Source organism: Rhinolophus hipposideros, assembly GCF_964194185.1.
Source record: "Rhinolophus hipposideros genome assembly, chromosome: 1".
NCBI lineage: Eukaryota > Metazoa > Chordata > Mammalia > Chiroptera > Rhinolophidae > Rhinolophus > Rhinolophus hipposideros.
The window spans coordinates 87,380,065-87,402,141 of NC_138047.1; positions in this window are offsets into that span (position 1 = coordinate 87,380,065).

Genomic DNA, 22,077 nt, shown 5'->3' on the forward strand with positions numbered 1-22,077 from the left:
AAAAGTAGAAGCTAGATGACACAAAATTAAAATTTGATTTTTTATGCTTTTCATGAAGTCTGTTTGATTGTTTCACAGTTACATCAAAAACACAAAATGATAAAATAGACACTGCTTGATATCTTTGACGGACTGCTTGTGTTAAACATCTCAGGAAATGTCGTATGGTTGGTTCCATAAGAAGGTGTTGACGCTGTACCATTGTCAATCTTCATGTCTCAGAAATATAGACGTTTTTTCCGTTTCTTGTGAAGTTTAATCAGTTGTCCTTTATATAGGAACAGAGGTTAAGATCTTCTACTATCAAAAAGGAATGTGACCCTTATCAAATTTTTATCTAATTTCTAAAATAGATAGTTTATATCTAGAAGAGCCTATGCAAGTGTTTGTCAGAGATGACTTCGTGTTGTATCTTTCCTAGAAAAAATTATAATACTAAAATTTTGAAATATAATGATGAGATTCTGATGGACGTATGATAGAGGAAAAGTAATATAAAGTAAATTTGATGAAGCAGGCTGGGGCCGGATCACGGAAAGTCTTGGAGAACAAGGTATTTGGGGTATTATTCTAAAGGTATTGTAAATAATTTCTAGATTTCTAAAGAAATTGAAGAATAAAGTTATTTGCATTTCAAATTTATTCTTATAGCTAAAAACTGTTGGTCTAAAAAAAAAATATTGTCCTCTAAACCAAGTAAATTTTTCTATGTGTTTCTTTTAAGGGAATTAACCATTTTCCAAAATGTTTTCATACAATTCTTACTCTTGTTTCAGATTCATAATATTCATTCATGGATATTCACTTGCACATCCTAGTTACTCAATAAATGGCTGAATGACTTGAAGAATAATTAAATGAATGAGTGATGACCAATACTATTTTCTTGAATTTTATTGGATCAAAGTTGCAGATTATAGCTGTTGATAATTTAATAGCCTCAAAATCTTGTGAAAATTAAACATTATTATTATTTCAAATGTACTTTCAAAACGTGTGCTCCATTTGAATACTAAAACAACATTTCTGAGAAGGAAAAGTACATTTCATTGCCCCCATTTTATAGGTGAGGTAATTAGCCCTCCTTGGAAAAGCTCTGACAGAGGCTGAAATCTGGACAGGTCTAACTACATAGAACATTTCTTCACTTCCAATTTTGCTGTTATCCACTGAACCGTGATTATCACATGCTATGAAAACATTGAGCTGGACAATACTCTTAAATTTTCCTTATTCTGAAAGGCATTTATTTAGCCTGCAAATCCCAAATACAAAGGGAAACTTGAATAAAAGCCAAGAAGACTTGAATTGCCTGACAGTTCTGGGTTTGACAGTGATTTGGTTGGCTTTCAGCAGACATTTTTTTAAGTGTTTCTTCTCTGAACAAGACAATATCTGATAATACTGTTTCACTGACCTTAACCTTCTTCCTGCCATGGGCTCAAATTAGTCGGAATTTTTGTCAAAACAGTGCAAATCTCTACTGTATAAGAGCTGAAAAGCAATATCCTTTAAAAAATGATAACGAGGAAAGTTTGTTAAGAAAAGTCCTATGTTTTCAACATCACTACTTAAATAGAAGAACAAAAGTGTTTGAGAAAGCTTTTCTTCTAATATGACTAAATATATCAATTTAACATTTAAATTTTGATCAGTAAATGGTTACACCAGTCTAAATCCTGTTCAACATGCCATTTTTATGCCAAAATTCAGCTTAAGTACCATGTGGCAATATCTCAGTACTGGTGATCTAAAATTTACCTTGCAATCACTGGCCTTTATTGGATTTAAAAGGTGGCCTATTGTTCTTCATTTGCAGTCATTATGCAGTCTATGTTGGTGAAGAAGGCATAAAATTCTGTTTTTCACTCTGAAGATTATTACTATGATGCACCTCTCTGTTTTTGTCTCTCTGTCTCTCTCTTTCTTTCAGTGTGTCCCTCTCACCACAAATTCATTATCCCTGTTAACTGTGATAATTGCGAACAACACATCTATAAGCACAATTTATTTGTTACATAAAGAAATACATTTTCAAACAAATATATAATTTTAGAAGTTTATAGAACTTTTTTTCTAATTTTCTAATTTAAAATTAAAGCAATTTTCAAAATTAGACTTCATATGTACAGAGTGTACAAATTCTAAAAAAACAGCACCCATCTATTTAAAATGAAATTATTATTACTGTTTATTTAGGATGCTTGCTATGAGTTTTCTGTCTATTGAAATATCATGTTTACACAGCCTCATGATCTAATTGTCCTTACAATGAGAAGTGAAAACATTTAAATACAATGCATATGTGCACATTTTTAAACAACTACTTCAATTTTGAATAGCCTTCTGTCCATTTCTTTGTATGTGGCCACAGGACATTGTCCCTAGCTACTTATTGCCACAGGTTCATTGCCACAGGACATTGTCCCTAGCTACTTATTGCAGCAAATTGATGTCATACAAGCACTATATTTAGTATTGAGATCCTGACAATATTAATGTTAATCAGCAGGTCTTAATATTAGTCACTCACCACATCCATAACTTAAAGCCTGTTATTGTTTATTAGGACATATTTTGGCTCAGTATTAAAATATGTGGGACCACTCTATGCTATGGACTTTTTATAGGGCAGAACAGTGGATAAAATTGTCAAAAAGGCTTTCATTCATTTTGTTAGTGTTTAAAATTTCTATAAAGTAAAACAATCTTTAAGATTTTAAATGTGGTGAAAATAGCAGAGTTCTATGTATAGTCATCAAAATTTATTTTGATTTTACATGTGATTTGTAGGGGAAAAATCAGAATTAAGCTAATTTGTGTCTTCCTCAACTCGCAACTCAGTTAAAAAAATACAATTAATGTTTCCTTGTTGTTTTTTAATTTAAGTGATTATATGTCTGCCTTTCATTGAGGTTAGGTTCAAATGAGGTTAAATTTCAAAAGGAAACTCCTTTAGGAAAACCCTGCTTGATTTTATTCTTAAACTTTGTGGTTGGTATTTCCCAAACTTCTAAAACCAGTGTTATTCTCTGGTTATCTTAGGTAAATATATGAACCTTCCATAAGATGTAATAACAGAAAAATAGAAGTTTAATGTAATTTCTAGATTCCTTATTGTTCCATCATTAATTTCTTAATTTTTCTTAATCTCATTATGCCCTTTTAAAACTAAATACATTCATTCACATTGAAGGGCGACATACAGATATAGACACCACATATATGTTACAATTCAAATTTTAACTTTTTGTATTTACTTATTGCATAAATACATAAGATACTTAAATAGGTAAATAGAAAAACAGTATTCTTGTATAAGGCATGTCCTTAAAGGATGCCGTTCTACTTTGTGATTTTATCAAACCATCAATTGAATACCTAAAATGTTAGGCTTTTACAAAAATAACTTTCATGTAGAGGTTCTATGTGATATGTAATGTTGTGTTATATTTATACTGTATTTTATTTATATGTCTAACTATCTTAACACATAGTCTATTAACTATGTTCCGAAAATGCATTGTTCAGTTAAGTCCCTTTACCAGACCTAGTAAGTGATTACTAAATAAAAATAGTTTCAGTATTGTTTGGAAGTAGCAAAAACCCTCCTTTTGCTACCTTTGTACCTTTGTTACCATGTTCTTTGACTCTCATCTATTAAGATGTATTACTATAAACATAGCCATTCACACTTTCTCATTTAAAATACAGTATGCGTAATATTTATTTTTAATAGACTTACTAGAATATTCTCATCTAATGTTCCTTATGGACAAAAGTACCAGGATGCTTTTGCTATGGTGTAAAAGTAAACGGTTGACAAGGGTGGTAGAATGTTTCACAAAGAGAAAGAGGATACAGAAGGCAACAGGATAGGGATAAGGAAAGAGATTTACATACACCCCACTTTGCAGACCACAGGCCTCTTCAGTAAAATGTAATATTTTGGTGTCAGCGGCCCTTGACAATAATCCCCACCTAACCTTTCAGCCATATGTCCTTTCCACTTTATTTTTGTACCCCACATGCATTTAATTCCAACTGAATGGCATTATTGAAAGTCCCATGCCTTTTAATTCATCTTTGACATTTCCAAAGGCCCTCTCTTCAGTCTGTTATATTCTTTCCCTCTCCAGCTAGTGAATTTCCATCATTTTTTAAAGATCCAATTCAAATACTGACTCTGTGACACCTTTCTGTATTCTTCAAAGCAAAATTACTTGTTCCTCCCTCTTACCTCTCTCAAACTAACGTATGAAATATAATAAAGCACTTAATCCCACTGAATTGTAGCTACTGTCTTGCTGTCTTATCAACCAAAACAACAGCAATTTGGGGAGTGTGAAATTTAAATGGAATAACAAAACAGGACAAAAACCTGTAGCGTTGTACAACCTTACTTTTAATCAATCAAGAACAAAGTGTATTTGCAAAAATAAACAACAACAAAAATCAAATTTGATAAGACTTTCGTCTAATATTAATTTCTATTTTATGATATTTTCTTTTACAACATTTTGATGGAAAGAGGATTACATATGCATTGTGTTCCTTATGATGTCCCCTTTTGTTGTGGTAGCAACATGCTATGTGGGTAACTAAAGTGTTTATGATTTCAGAAAAAAATTCAAAAAAGGAGTCTGAAATTTAGCTTCACAAGCAACAATTTGGATTGGAATGCTACATTACATGTATTATAAGTTTCTACTGAGTTGCAAGGAGAAAAATGAAAAGGAGTGGAGACCAAATATTGATATTCTCTTGATATGTTAAGAAATATGTCAATTTTGTTTCCTATTCCTTTTTAAATGTTTTTTAGAGGTCACCCTGTTACACTAGTCGAAAAAAGCCTGCAGTGTTGTTGTATAAGGGCTGTTGATTGCTGGCAGCAAAGAATTCCTACTGTGTTGGCACTCGAGACAGCATCTCCACATTTTCTTCCAGGATCATCACCTTTATTCAAATATCTCCCTCATAGTGTGAACAGAAGTCATATGTTTTAGATTTTCTGCCTTGGCACCCAAGAAATCAGTGTGATTGAGTAAACATATTAAGCTTCCCCTGCATTTCCAGCCTGAACAGATGTTAAGTACAAGCTGATCCACCTACATTCAACCCGAGAGACTACATCCACAGACCGTTTCATTTCCCTTTTTCAATTTATATAGAAGCATAGATTCTTGCTGGCATGTATAAATGTGCCATTTAAGGCAATCAAAAATGGCTTCACATCTCACTTACTTTCCACAATTGTTGCTGTAACGATGGACTACTGAGGAGAAAAACTTAATTTCCTTGGCAGATCTTCCCACGTTGAAGCAACATGTTCTCGAGAGCCAATATTCAGTAATTACAGCACAATTCCTCACAATTTCACAATTCGCCTAACAGTATGCATTTTCACAATGTAAAGCTGATTTTCCTTTAACCAAATAAAACATAAAAAGAGAGCTGGAAGCAATGGGCAATCTAGATCATTAGATGATTGATGTAAAATTAGGGACATTTACATTGGAATAGATTGCAAACATCAGGGAGCTTGGAAAACTTGTAAGCTCTATATTTTGAGGAAACATTTTGTTGATGCTCTTGTAGCACTTGGTAACAACCGAGTAATTTAGAAAAAGTCTCAAAATAATTGACCTACTAGTTACTTTAAATTGTTATTTGCAATTATTTCACATCACACAGACTTTTCTTTAAAGTTCTTAACTTGTTCACCAGAATAGAATTTTCAGTTTTAATTCCACTCATCTGTTCAGACTATTTCTCTCACCTTACTAGAAAATAATTGAAATTAAGTAATCACAAACCTAAGGTTTTGTATTTGTTGTGTTTAATATTTTAATGTTGCAAGAATTGTGTAATTAAATAAGTTATAATATTTGAAAGATAGTCCTGGTGAATAAGTAAAAATATACAGAAGTGATATGCCAAGTCTATACTATCTTCATTCAAATATGATTTTATTTTAATAGTAATGAAAACTAGTATTTATTGAGAACTAAGATATGCATAAATGTGCTAAACTCTTTAGTTATCACAACAATGAATAATAAAATTCTGTAACCTACTTCTTATCTGAAGTGCAAGTTGTCATACCAGGCAATTTACATTTTATGTTCTTTATAGAAGGGGTATGTTAAAGAAAGAGGCAGGGAGAGAGAGAGGGAGAGAGACATAAAAATGAAATAGAGAATAATGTAATCTGGTATATTGGGTAATAAAGTTTCACAAAGCTCATGGTGTCATGGCAGAAGAGGGAAGGGACTGGTCGACAAGAAAAGCTTTTCTAGTTAAGTGGCACTGAAACATTGAAATTAGTAATTGAAATAAAAATATTTTTAAGTGATATGAATTTCTTAGGCCTCAAAAAGGAAAACGTAAGGCAAGGGACAGAAAAAACATGTAGGTGTTCACAAGGTTATGAAACAAAATGATATACAGAAATACCTCGTTTTATTTTTTTTTGCTTTATTGCTCTTTGCAGATACTGCATTATTTTACAAATTGAAGTTTTGTGGCAACCCCATGTCAGGCAAGTCTATAAGCATCACTTTATTGCAATATTTGCTTTATTATGGTTGTCTGGAATCTAATCCACAATAATTCTAAGGTATGCTTGTATTCCATTTCAAGGTGAATTGCCTATCATCACAACAGCATTTGCTCACTTTGTGTCTCTGTGTCACATTTTGGTAATTCTTGCAATATTTCAAATATTATTATTATTATCATTATTATTATTACTACTACTACTGCTATTGTATTTGTCATGGTGATCTGTGATCAGTGATCTTCGATGTTACCTTGTATTGTTTTGGGGCACTACTCACTGTGTCCTTAGAAGACGGAGAACTTAATTGACATCACGTGTGTTTACTGCTCCACTGCCCATACGTTCCCCTATTTCTCTCCCTCTCCTTGGTACTCCCTACTCCCTGAGATATAACAATATTAACATTAAACCAATTAATAACCCTGCAATGGCCTCTAAGTGTTCAAGTGAAAGGAAGATTTGCACATCTATTCTTGGTGAAGATGCTATGAGATTGTTGAAATGACAACAAAGGATTTAAAATATTACATGAACTAGTTCATAAAGCAACAGCAGGGTTTTAGATGATTAACTCCAATTTTGAAAGTTCTACTGTGGATAAAATGCTGTCAAACAGCATCACATGTTACACAGAAATTGTTCATGAAAGGAAGAGTCAATTGATGAGGCAAATTTCATTGTTGTCTTATTTTAAGAAATTGTCACATCCATTCAACCTTCAGCAACCACCACCCTGATCAGTCAACAGCCATCAACATTGATGCAAAACCCTCCACCAGCAAAAAGATTATGACTCACTGAAGTGAGATGATGGTCAGCATTTTTTTAGCAATAAAATATTTTTAATTAAGGTATGCACAATTTTTAGACATAATGCTGTTGCACAATTAGTAATAAACTACAGCATATTGTAAACATAAGTATTATATACACTGGGAAACCAAAAAAATTGTGTGACTCACTTTATTGAAATATTTGCTTTATTGTGGTGGTCTGGAACCTATCCCACAAAAACTCTAAGGTTTGCCTGTATTCCACTTCAAGGTGCATTGCCTATCATCACAACACGTGAAGAAATCACTCAATAATAACAAGAATTGAGATAATACTTATAATGATAATGATAATAAGAAGAAATATAGAGCTTTGGATTAAAGGTCAGGAGACCAGAAATTACGGGTTCTTTCACCAAATAACTAACCAAAACGACGCTTCTCTTAATTATCAATTCATAGGTAGCATTCTAAATTTCATATTATTTTCATTGTTTTAAAAGATTGAAGTAATGCTATTTACAGGTGTTAGACTATTGTAATAAAAAAGTGGCTCTAGTCTGTGACTGAAGGGTTGGGAATTGCAGATTAAAGAGTATGGCAAACCAAAGGGAGAAGATTGTAGGCAAGTAAAGAAGAAAAAGGAAAAAAAAAGAAAAGACAGTAAAAGGAATACTCCTGTGGTGTGAAGGCACAGCGAATAAGTGAATAATTTTACCTAGGTGATAGATATGGGAGGGTTACTAATACTTGGCAAATGTAATCAGCACATTCCTATTTGTCCTACCTTCTTGCAATAGGCAGAGCCATAAAACAAGCCGTAGCCAATGTTTTATGAGCAGATAGATGTGTGTCCATTTGAGCCAATCTAAAACCCTCCAGCCTGTACTTCCTCTGCCAGGGCAATCGTGTGGCTTTCTCTTAAGATGGAAGAGCCATAAAACAAAAGCAACCATAAACACTGAAGTATTTCATGGCAGCCAAATATCCTAGAGAATAAGGACCCTAGGTAATTTTGTTAAAGCAAGAGACAAATATTGTTTTAATACACTGCAATATAGAGTCAATTGTTACAACTGAAAAGTCTATCTTATACTGATTAATACACACAGTAGGAGAAATTGGCAAATGAAATAGATCTTGTAAATTGCTATAAAGCAGAACATTATCTGTAACATTCCATCCTGTATATTGGTGAGAATTTGTTCTATTTGCCAATGTTTAGAGCCACGGTCGTGTATTTACATGGATTCAATTGGATTAACCTGTACATATTCATTTTCTGTAGATGCATTTAATTTAAATAACAAACCTACCAATGCCATTAAATAAATGGACAAAATGAGCAATGGACCATTTTATGCTTCCTATTGCAAAATGAACATATTATTTCAATAATGAAAAAAGCTAAGAGTATAGCACGATCTTAACACTGAAGTGGTTCTTTCCTACCATTTAAAGGACAGGTTCTGAAAAAGACAAGTTCTGTAAATAAAACACTACTGCCATGGCAACATGTACTCAGCTTTTAACCTTTCATCATACAGAAAGGATTTTAAAACATTTTTACATTTTCATAGTTTGTAATAACGGTGCTGATCTCTGAAAGCTGGCATTTTCTGGGAGCTAGTAATTGGCAAAGCCTCAGGCCCTCAACTTTTTGACCAATCTACTTGGAGAGCTCTACACAGGTTTCTCATTACCTATAAAAATTTAATTCACTTTCTGAGCACAGAAATTTAAAGACAAAATATGTTCAACCATGCATTATTTGACTAATGAGTATTTTTAAAAAACAAATATTTTCAGTGTCAGATCTCTCTGAGTCAAACATTTTCATATGGGTGTATGTCATGTGTTTGTGTGGATGTGTGCACACACATATATGATTACTTATGTTTGTGTATGTAAGGCACTTATTTTTTAATTAAGTTTTCTGGTAAATTAGAAAGCCAACGATAAGGTATAAATTTAACATAAATGAAATTTTATTAGTTATGTATCGACATAACAATAATGCCACAAACTTTTCAACTTAAAAAAGGCACATTTATTATTTCAGAATTTCTGTGGCTCCGGAGTCTGGACAAGCTGTAGTTAAGCTGTCTGTTTCAGGGCCTTAAAAAGCTGCAATCAAGGTGTTGGTCAGGACTGTGATCTCATTTGAGGCTGAGCTGGGAAAGTATCCTCGGCCAGGCTCCTGTGGTTCTTGGCAGTATGCAGTAATTATCTAGAAGACTACTAGACTCAGGGCCTCAGTTCCTTGTTGTGTGACCTTTTACATATGGCAGTTTACAACATGGACATTTGTGATATCAAAGCCACTAAGAGAAAGCGTCTCCTAGCAAGATGGGCTCCAATTGCAAGTAATGCAATCACGTACACATAATCACATTGTCCCATTTTGTCACGTAAGGGCACACTTAAGGGAGATCACAAAAGTGTTACCATCAGATGGTGGGGAATCTGAGAGCTACACTGGAGTGTTACGTCAGAGAGATTTTCACCGAAGTCCAAATGATTAGAAGTTATACAAAGACAATTTTGTGTAATTCAAAATTTTTCTTTTATTTATTTAGGAACACATAATTAACTGGTTATATGGTATTTAAAATTTTTGCAAAATTGTGGCATAAGTAATTACTACTTGCTCCCTTTCTCATAAAAAGCGATTATAAAAGTTTCAGTATACATCAAAAATAACTTCCTGAATTTTTATTTTTTACCTTAGGCTGTTGGCAGTGTTGCATAGGAAAAAGGAATGTATACACAGTGACCAAAAATGTACCTAGGTTGAGACCTGGCATAATCATTTGACACTAATAACACATTTTATAAATATTTAATATGCTTGATTATCAGTTTTACTAGCAATAAAATGAAAATAGTAATACCTGATTGATATGCTTATTATCGGTATAAAATATAAGGTTTGAAAAGTGCCTAGTATAGTATATATAGTAGTATCTGCTTAAATGACTGATACAATTATCAAAACCATACTTCATTCTTTATACATGAAATAATATTTAAATCTACATAGTAATATATTCCATATACTAATTTGAAATGCCAGATCATACCTTTATGACTTTAATCATTCCATTGTTTTAAAAATATCCATTGCATTTCTATGTGCTTGACATTATTCTAAGAAGAATAAAGTAGTGAACAAAATAGACAAAAATCAATGCCCTCACAGAGCTTATAGTTTCCAATGGGGTATAGCAATTCAAGAAAACTACACAAAATGTCAGAGGTACCGAGTGCTGTGGAGAAAAATAAAGAAAATAATTTTCATTTAATGATCATTTGCCAGCATTGGGCACAAGGAAAATATTACGAAGTATTTTCCCTGAAGCTACACAACCCTTTGTAAGACTGCCATGAGAAGGGATAGTTTCAGTGCTCAGTGGGTATCATGGAATGATAGAAGAAGGACACCAAAACTATTTTCACAAGTAGCTACTCATGGTGTCCAGGAAATGGAAAATAGTTTTCTGCTTAGAGAAACCCAGAACTTGATTCATTGGATTCACCCATAAATATACATATATAAGTGGAAATTTTGCTCCCAAACTATATACTAATATTATTTTAATTATCTTGGCTTCAAAAAAGATATATAGAAAAGCAGACTGACATTTCTTCCGCTTGTTTTGAGATTACTTAATATATCCCATACCATTGATGAAGTTTAATATTCCTTTGCTTTACATAGATATGGTTTAACGTATTTGGCATTATTTTGGGTTTTCCTGTATTGTAAAATTAAAAAAGATGTTGATCAGGATATGGTAACCAATAGCGACTGTTTACCTCCTACTATGATGTGATGTTCATTAGGATTTTTTTTTTTAACAAATTCTCCCTTAAAAAGAAAGATCAAAGAAATTCAGTGTTAATATGGTGATCAGTTGATGTCTACTATCTCAACAAGAGTCAGTGACTCTTGGTGAAAGAAAAAAATGGGGCAGCCTTTCTGAAGACCAATTTGTAAATATGTATTACAATTCAAGTGCATTTTTTGGTTTATTAATACCATTTCCAAATTTATGTAAGGAAGTGAATTAGAATAAAATAATTATCATAGAATTATTTATAATAGAAAAAAATTGAAAATAACTTATCCTGAATGAGTGTTGGTTTTATAAACCATGGTACATTCTTTTTTAATTAAAGTTTATTGGGGTGACAATTGTTGGTAAAGTTACATAGGTTTCAGGTATACAATTTTATGGTACATTCTTTAATAGCTACTTAGCATCTAAAAACATATTAAAAGTGTCAATGTCCACTAAAACAGTAGTATGGAACTGTGTTCATTGGTGTTAATTTGAAAAGTTGGATAAATGACAGAATGAATAGTGCTGTACAATTTTAAACTGCATTTAAAGTGTATTAAATAAGCAGATAAGATTGAAGTACATATGACCACATGTTAACGATAGTTAGTCTCTGTTAATTATAGATGCTTTTCAAATATTTTAATTTGCTGTTTCTGATTTTTTTCTAAGTGGAATATAAATATCTAACAATTCAATGTAATAAAAATTACTGCTGTCTTATGTAAACTAAATTACAGGAGGCAATATCTATTAAATATGGTTGTTCATGTATTAGAAGCAATAAACAAAGTGTATTGTACAGTTCTGCTACATATTAAGTGCTAAACACGTAACAAAATGTGTGTACAATAACTGGAAATAGTTCATTATTTAATTAATAATTGTTTGAACTTTTTATACTATCTGAAAGCTATGCCCAGTTTATTAGAAGTCAATTTCTGTTAGGAAAAAATGAAAAGCAATAATATCATCAGAATTATATTTCTGCATGCTATGCTCACAAGGACCACAGCTTATGGAAAAGGTGGAAAGATTCTGCCACAGATATCAAATTACATACAGAACATCTCATTTATTTGACTTTTTCATACCCAGTAAGAAGGAAAGTACAGAAAATATTAAGTAAAACGTTTTGCTCGTGAAAACGAGAATGTCATATTTTGACATAATTTTACTTCTGGGTCGAATCCTTCATTCTCTGGAATAAATGTGGATTCTGCTTCACAATGTGGAGTCTACTTTCTTTCCTTGGAAACCACACCTGGGCTCAATTATTTAAGGTACTACTAAATCCACAGTTTCCTTGGAAGTCTAGCTTGTCTGGATTACAGTGTACTGGCAGCTCTGTAAATCATATCATGGTTCCGAAAATGGAGGGAGTGTCATTTAAAAAATTTTTTCCTATCTCGTTGCTTGGGGGTGTTCTATGATTACCCCCTATATAACTGCTACTACAATAGTTATTCTGTGCTTCATTGCACTAAGGATAAAAATCAGATGCTTTTCAGGGTCCACTTTCATTAAGTTGGGAATGAATGAGTATTTAACCAAATTGGAGCTCAGAAAGAGAATGTACCCTTATAAACTCACTGTGTCTATCACAGGGATCATTGTGGTCTATATGCTGTGAACCTAACAAATGGGCTTCAAATGTGTAGACAGTCATTTATGTAGACCTTGGAATAACATACTACAACCTCCTCACGCTTGACCTCAGTCTGTCATTTGATATGTGCTATGGGCTGACTTGTGTCTTCCCAAAAGCCATATGTTGAAATCCTAACCAGTAATGTAACTGTATCTGAAGATAGGATCTTTGGAGATGATTCAAGTTAAATGAAGTTACAAAAGTGGGTCCCTGACTAACAGGATTCATGTGCTTACAAGAAGGGACACCAGAACACTCTTTCTCCAGATGCACACAAAGAATGCAGAGGAAGATGGAGGCTGCCTACTAGCCAAAAGAAGAGGCCTCAGAATGAAACCTACCTTGCCAACACCTTGACTTTGGACATTCCAGCCTCCAGAACTGTGAGAAATAAATTGATTTTGTTTAGGTCACCCGTCTATGGTGTTTGGTATGGTAGCTTAAGCTGACTGAAATAATGTGCCATGTTTTATCATAGAAATTCCAAATTATATGTTCTTTGCTTGAAATTCAAGGTCTTCTTTTGATAACTGAGGAGTCTCCTTTTATGAGTTTATTTCTTGTATGTGTTATATACTTTCTCGTATTTGCCTTTTTTCACACAAGGGCTGTCACGCAGGGTTACATTATTTCTAATTGGAAGTTCAGGTAAAGCTCTTAGTGCAAGCTATGTGTGAGATGTTGTACCACATGGCAACATAAACTTGTGGATATACAGAATACTTTACAATTCTATGACAAATCCTTTCAGACGATATTATATGTTTATCTTTTCACAGGTATTCCAGTAAAGTGTGATTTACTCTTCTTATAGATGGATGTAGAAGGTTTAGGATATTGGGTGCATTTTCTTCAAAATTTTCAAAGCAAATATTTATTATTACAATGCCAAAATTTCTGACATCTTTTATAATTTTTCTTTAAAATATGTTTATATGTGGACACATGTATGTATATACACATATTCACATATACCTCCATAACAACAACAACAAAAACTGAGTGAGAAAAGTTTTACCACACATTTTCATTTCAATCATAACAAAATGACTGAGCTCCAAACAATAAGAACATTTCTTTCTCAAAGTATGAATGAAATGTGATTAGTTTCAAAAAGCATTTTATATGTCCACTTGAAAATAACTGCAAATAAGAAACTGAGTTTTTAAAGTTTCCCTTAATATTAACAAAAAAAGAAAACTAGAAACAAATACACTATTAGAACATATGAGAAATCAGAGCTCTCTTTGTGTAAAACTAGATACTTTTCTGAAGTTTGTTTAGGAAGACTTAGTATTCGTATTTTCCTTCTATATAGAAATGCTGCATGAGAGAAAGAGAATCCCAGATCTGACAGATATTTTGTAACCAAATCTATGTAATTAAACATGCAATAAGTAATATAAATGTATAAACAATGCAAATTATTATGTGTGCATTTATGTCCAGTATATCAATATTATCAATAAAGAACACAGAAGAGAATTAGAAGGCAATTCAAAATGGTGCAGCCACTTGGGAAGAAAGTTTGGAAGTTTCTTACAGAACTAAATATACTATTACCATATGACCTTGCAATTTTGCTCCTTGGTATTTACCCAAATAAATTGAAAACTTACATCCACACAAACTTGCATACGAATGGTTATAACAGATTTATTTATAATTGCTTGAAAGTAAAAACAACCAAGATGGCCTTCAATAGATGAATGGATAAACAAACCGTGATATATCCATTCAATGAAATGCTATTTAGCAATAAAAAGAAGTGAGTTATGAAGACACAAAATAAAAACAAAACAAACACATGCATGGGGGGAGACTTAAATGCATATTGCTAAGAGAAATAGGTTAATCTGAAAAAGGCTAAATGCTGTATGATTCCAACTACATAACATTTGGAAAAAAGACAAAACAATGGAGACAGTAAAAAGAGGAGTGGTCGCCAGGGGTGGGGAAAAGGGAGGGGACGATCAATAGGTGGAGCACAGGAGTTTTTAGAGCAGTGAACTAGTCTGTACAATACCATAATGGTAAAATGAATGTCATTGTACCTTTTACAAAACCAATAGAATGTACAACACAAAGAATGAGCCCCAATGTAACCTAGGCATTTTAGTTAATCATATGTCAATACTGGCTAATTTTAGGGTATGTACTACGCTAAAACAAGATCTTAATAATAGGAGATATTGGGGGTGAGAAGCAAAATGTGTGGGTATATCTGAACTTTCTATACTTTCTGCTCAATTCTTATATAAACCTAAAACTCTCACAAAATGGTATCTATTAATTTAAAAACAAAAAGTAATTATATATTACAAATTCATTCCTTTTTTAATTTAATCAAGAAAGATTTACTGAATCCCTACTTTGTTTTAGACCCTGTAAAAATGTATAGGGGAAACAAAATTAACTTTCTGGGCAATCATATAAAATTTTTCAATGGAGAAGAAAAGCAAACTACACAATTCTAAAAAAAATAATTATTTAATCAAAACTTCATATTTCAAATTAAATCCGTATTTTCATTTTAGATCAAGTTCCACTTTTTTGTCAAAGCTAAGCCTATGTAGCAATTTATTGTTCTTAGTAAAACTTTTGAAAATGATCTCTTGGAATTCTATATAATTTGGATAGTCGAAAAAAATATTTAAAGCAAAATTTCCAAAATATATTGAGCAATCTGTGTCCTTTTATGTTCTGTGTATATAGTATATATTAAGTTGTTACTCTAAGAAAAAAGAATCATAAATATGTAAATTATTTAATTAAATGAGAAGTTTTATATCTGTGTATTGGAAACCAACAGAAGCTATACTTTAAGAATATTTAAATGTATATTTTTTTTAAAAAATGGACTTTTGTCAAAATATGTAGTTAAAGTATTTTAAGTCATTAATAGAGAAAGCCACAGATATACCTGATATGATGAAACAAAAGAGCAATTTTAGCATACTATTCTTATTTTTTTTCAAAAGCAACAAGAAACTAAAATGCCCTAACAGAATAAGAGGTTTACTCAACCTCAAAAGAAAATGCTATGTTTTATATAAGAGAAAGCTAAAAGCCTGCCTTTATTTAAAGAGAAAAGTAATTCAGCAGTTGTTTAGCTTAAGAAAACTTTGCAACCCACGTTAAGACATTTTCTAGTGAAAACTGAAAAGGCTAATTAAGTCCTACAGCCTCTAAAGTAATACACAAGCCATATTTTTTGAACTAAAAGTTTAGTTCAAAGTGCTCTGACTACATAAATAAAATTATCACTAGAAAGTGATTCTTTGCTACCAAATGCAAACTTTATTTTTTTGATAACTTACATGAAATTATAAACTACAAGAAATTGGTTTCCAAACCATTGAATACTGTCAAATTCCAAGGCTACTAGTGGAATGTGTGTGTGTGTGTGTGTGTATGTGTGTGTGTGTGTGTGTTCACAAAGAGTCATTTTGATATTTCTGTAGTAATGATCAAATCTCAAGTTAAAGGAGAACTGGGAAAAAAATTACTCAGTATTATTTGCAATAATAACTCATAAATCTTCCTCTCAATCTACTTGGATTTGAGAATGCTCTATATCAGTTATAGACTTACATATACTAACTAATAAGATGCATTTTCTAAATATTTTAAAAAACAGAAAAGAACTTTTCTTCGAATGTTATCTCTATAGTATATAGCCTTTCTGAATTTTCTCACTCAGAGCTTAGCTTATTTTCTGAGGCTATCATGTTTCTTAAACACGGTGTATTTTTTTTAAAAATCACCAAGTATCTGTTTTATGGGCATGTGTACATCTTTCTTTCGCCAACTAAATTATTTGTCCCTGAATACAAAATACGTATTACCAACTTATTTTTTAAGTTTCTTACAACATTTCTAACATGTAGCAGGCACTAAGACATATTAAGTGAAAAATAATAATTAAAAAAATAATAATTGTACAGAGAGGGAACTGTGACAAGTGTTAGACAATTTGAATGATGTGTACTGTGGAGTTACTATAACTGTTGAGTGTGTCATAGGTTGTAGTATCTTTTTGAAATCATATCTCTACAAAATCGATAAAATTTTAAATGATAGGCTTAAGATCAGAAAACTGAAATGTTTCAGAATAATGGAGCAAAAGAAGAAACAGTATATTACCGATTTTCCTTCCTCTGTACAATGCAGTAAGACTAGGATGAGTTCTAGTCTCATCGGAACTTGACAACAGCAGACCCACGGAAAGCTCAGCATGCTCTACCAAGAAATGCTGTGACCTCTACCAAGAGTTGCAATTGAATTTGAGTTTGTTCAGTTGATTTTGCGCATAGATGAGAGACAAATTTTAAATAAGAAATGTCACTAAAATATGCTTTAGTTCAATTACTAAGCACTCCTTATATAGAATGTGACATACATTTAAAATTTTTAGTTTTAAATGTTTAAATTATTATTTTAAACAGTGTCTTATGTAGCTCAAACTAATTCTTATTAGGCGGTACTTATTGGAATTAATTCCAAACAATGATAATTTATGCCAAAGTTATACATTTTGAATTGCTGGTAAAGACAATCACTTATCGTGGAAAATAAATTTATTGTGTCTTTACAAGAATCAATCACACATAAGCACACACATCCACATACCCACACCAGTTCACCCTCTCCCCCAAGACACATGATGCTCAATGATTACTTTTTAATTTTTAGTGAAAGAATGAAAAGATGAATATATGAAATATGTATATACCCAAAGTTATCTTTTAATGCAGCTCTAACTTTGAAGTACAAAACTTATAACAACCAGCAATATTTGTTATCTGGGTTAATCCATTGCCCTCTCTGGAATTAAACAAAACTGTTAGATGTCTTCCACCATGAGACATACAAGCACATTTAAGTAATAGCACTGTCTATTTGACAAATACAGGAGAATAAAGTTTAGTATTTAGAATGTGCTTTAAACTGTACAAACCTTATTTAAGTTTTGGTGGCAGCATTGTTCATATTTTAACTGCTGAAAATATAGTTATGTTATTCTTATTAAAAAAAACACAGCTCAATTTATAGATATATATTGTTAGTGAATGACTTTTTAAGGAACCCAAATGCAACTATTAATATATGCAATTAAGGGAAATTGAAATATTAAGAAAACAGCATACAATTTGCATATAGCAGCTTCTATTGCTAATCACAGTTGGATTGCTTAAGATGCCAGACCAAGGTCAATATCTTAGTCATCTTCAAGCTCCACTGACAAAAATCTGTGCTTTCAGCTCTTCTCTGTAGTAACCCTTTCTCAAGGACTTTCAGGATATGTTTCCTAAAGTGTGTGTGTGTGTGTGTGTGTGTGTGTGTGTTATTTTTTTTTAATTATTTTAACTTGGTAAACACACTACTATACACACACACGCGCACAATATCAATTTCTCAAACTACCTAGCATGTCATGCACACACAAAAAAACTGGCAACCTTGAAAGATGGACATGCTGATTTTAAAGATCCACTGTCAGGATCAATTTTGTTTTAAAAGAATGAATGAAAAGAGAAAGAATGAGTGTTGTCTACAACTACGGACTAAAGCACCTGGCCAGTGTAACGCAATGCCTATGGCACTTGTCACACATGAACTGGGAGGAAAGAAGGCAAATCAAGGTTATGCCAGTGTTGCAGTGAGAAGCCGTTTACCAGTGAGCCTGATTGAAAGAGCAGCCCATATGCTGCACGTTAGTTGCAGCTCCCATCTGGCTATTATTAACACTTGTTCAGAATATTTGTCCAAGCATTTACATTTAGCCTACCTTGTCATCGTTCAGTGTCCTCAAAGAACAGAAATATAATTACCCAGCTCAGAGAAGAAAGAAGATGATTTTAAATAACTACGTGACACAAGATGGAGCTATAGAATGCAGAATGGTGCTACAATTCTGTGGTGAGAAAGAAAAAAAAAAAACAGATGAAATCTGTGGGGAAAGGAAGACCCTTAATAAGTAGAATGGATTTGTATGTATTTCTGAACAAGTTTGTTTGGCTATGGTTTCATTTGAGAGATGCCTTATTAACCTAAATCAATGATATAGGCAAAATATGAATTAGGAGAAAAGAACATGTTAGTACATAGATGGCATGCAATCAAATTTTATAAATGAAGTCATGCAGCTAAAAATATGAATTTTGTGTTTAATAAATTCATACCACAGTGAAGGAAACATATTGTTTTCCTTGAAGTTGGTAACACTTCAAACCATTGTTTGTGTCCTCTTTGATGATGCTTAATGAAAAAGCCTAATTATGTGATTTTTAATTTTGCAAATTTGGAAACAATTCTAGTTGTTTGAAAAAGGAAATAAGAGAGTAAAGATTTTTCTTCCTTTGGTAAACATCAAATGATTTAATTCAATTACTAATGCTCCTAAATTTCTGTTAATTTTCTTTTACTTTTTACTTATTTAGGCTGAATTTTTTAAAATATAGTTTACTTAGTCATAGTTTAAATACCCTTTTATGCAATTTATTTAGTTGATTACAAAGTCCTTTCTAGAAGTTTTGCCTCATTAGAGCACTAGCATTATAATTTGACACTGATATTAATATGAACAAAGTACAATGACTTCTTTAAAAAAAAATGTGAGGAGAAATTAAATTTAAATAAAATTTTACACTCTTATTTACTTTGTTGTGTATATCTTTATTTACCTGAGGCAATGTAACGTCAGCCAAAATGTGTCTGCTGAATGGCAATAACATTTTTAAATAATAACCACAATTAATTACTCGTAAATATTTTGCTCTCTTTAATTCTCACAAGTATACATTCAACCTCACTTAGCTTTTGCCTGTAAGTGGAACATTTCAGGAATAGCAATAATTTTTTTAGGAAATTGAAAGTGCATGAAATTTCCATTACAGTAAACTTTACCACTGAATTTTAATATTTTCAAATTTGGATTAATTCAGCTTTTTGAAAAAATAAAGAAATGGAGAAACACCAAGATTTAGGATGTCACTGATGATCGTAAACCAAACGTCAGATATTTTGAAAAGCCTCTAGTTTCTTCATTTTTGGAATAAATATATCATAGAAAACAGTGAAAAATATTAATTAAAAGTTACCTTTTGTGTACAAATATTAATTGAAAGTTACCTTACTTTTAAATGACTTCAGAAATTATTAATTTTTTAAATATTAATAATTTAATAAATGTCTTGATTGATATTAAAGAAATATAAATGGCTTTGAAACCTATTTAAAATTATGTTTTACTTTAATATCAATTGAATTGAGTATATGAGTATGTGAATTGGAATTTGATGTTCTTAAATGTGATTATAATTTAAAATATGAGAAAACTGGTATCATGAGAAAAAATGCTGGAGCCTTTATTATTCATGTAGTCCTTAACTTATTCAAATTCATATACTTTAATTGCTAATGGAAAAGAGTGATCATGTGGCAATCAAGCAGGTGAAGTGGAAATAGCACAAAATGACACAAAAAGTAACTCAAATAGAGATCATACTAGGAAATAAAACAATTTCAGTATTAATGTTTCTTCCAATGACAAAAATGTATTCATGAGAGATTTTAGTAATTTAATAAAAGAAAATATGAGTATATATATATATATAAATTTTAAAAATATTTGTCTCATATAATTTGATCTGACTGTAAAGTCATTTTGAAATTATAGAAAAATAATAGAATATAATTTTCTGACTTTTTTTTACTTATTAGTTAATAGTGAAATAGTTCATGTTCTCTCAAAGTACTGAATAACCAATAGAATTATTTAAAATACTTAGACTTGTAAGGTACTTTGCAGTAGGTAATTGTGTCTGGTATTTTAATTTCAAATATTTGCATTTTTTTTTTAACTTTTCATACAAAACAGTAAATTTTAGAAGATTTGGTCATTCTGTTCTTTATTTAACTGGAGGAATTAATTCTGTTTAAAAATATTACATGATTGACAGTTCTTATTAACTACAAAAGTAGCAATATATTATATGACAGTTTGATTTATTTAAAAAGTTTTATACAGTTTTAATTCAGCTTTGTAAATTTCTGTAATTTTGATCACAATTTGACAGCAAATAAATCATTATTTTATTCTATCAAAATGGTTATAGTGTGAACCCAGAGGAAAACAGAACTCTTTTACAGGCATCTTGGGCCCTCAAAGAAGAATAAAATCTGATTGTAAAACACTTTAAGGACTTATAAGGTGTGAAATTTTTTGAGCAGTCCCCACATGAATCTCCCTGCAAAGATGGCAGAAGAAAAGTGTAACTTCTTCTGCTTGAATCCACTGTTCTTTTGACTCCTCTAGTTTCAGTAGCTCAGCGGCAGTCCCTCAAACCTGAACTGATTTGTTTCCTTTTTGATCAGGTCCACACTACTAGTCTGTTTGGGGACTTCAAGCTGGTATTCACTTTCCTCGAATTTCTTTCTTCAGAGAGGGTCATGGTGCACGGAAATGGGCAGAGCCAGCGGTAGTAGATTGGGGTAAGGCAGGCATCAAACACTACAAAAGTAATGCCCATTCTCCCAGCCTTTCAACAGGGACTGGCTGGGATGGTTCTTTTCTGGGATTTGACAGACCTCTCTTCCTTTTTCTCTGCCACTCTTGGAAAATTGAACCAAAAGTTCCCCTGGAAGCTCAGCTGTGTTTGTAACCATCATTGCGTTTTATCTTTTGCGACTCCTCTACTAGCTGGTGATTTTTTTTTTTTTTTTTTTTTTTAGAGAGAACAGAATGAATGACTGTTATTATGTCTATTTTGTCTGTGTATATATTTTAATGAAAATGAAAGATAAAGCAAAATACATATATGAGAAGAAATTGTCTGTGATATTACAAAATATATGGGACTCATATTTCAATAATGCAATCAACAAATACTTATTAAACACCTAATTTGAGATAAAGTACTGGAGTTCTTTCTGAGTGCTAGAGGTAGATCAGTGTCCTGTTCTCAGAGAGCTCATCTCATAATTATCTTCAGCACTTCTGTTATTGGCATTTAGTTATACCAACAGAGAGACAGAGAGAGAAAGAGAGAGAGAGAGTATTTGTGTGTGTCTGTGTGTTTTACGTAAGCCTACATGAAGAATTCAACTATAAAAGCAATATGAAAGCATAATGTCAGATTAACCATTATAGAATCATACAAAATAAAAAAAAGAACGTTTTCACTTCACATCTTCCGTACCCTTACATGATTTGATATAAATTGCTCTTTTCACTGAACAAAA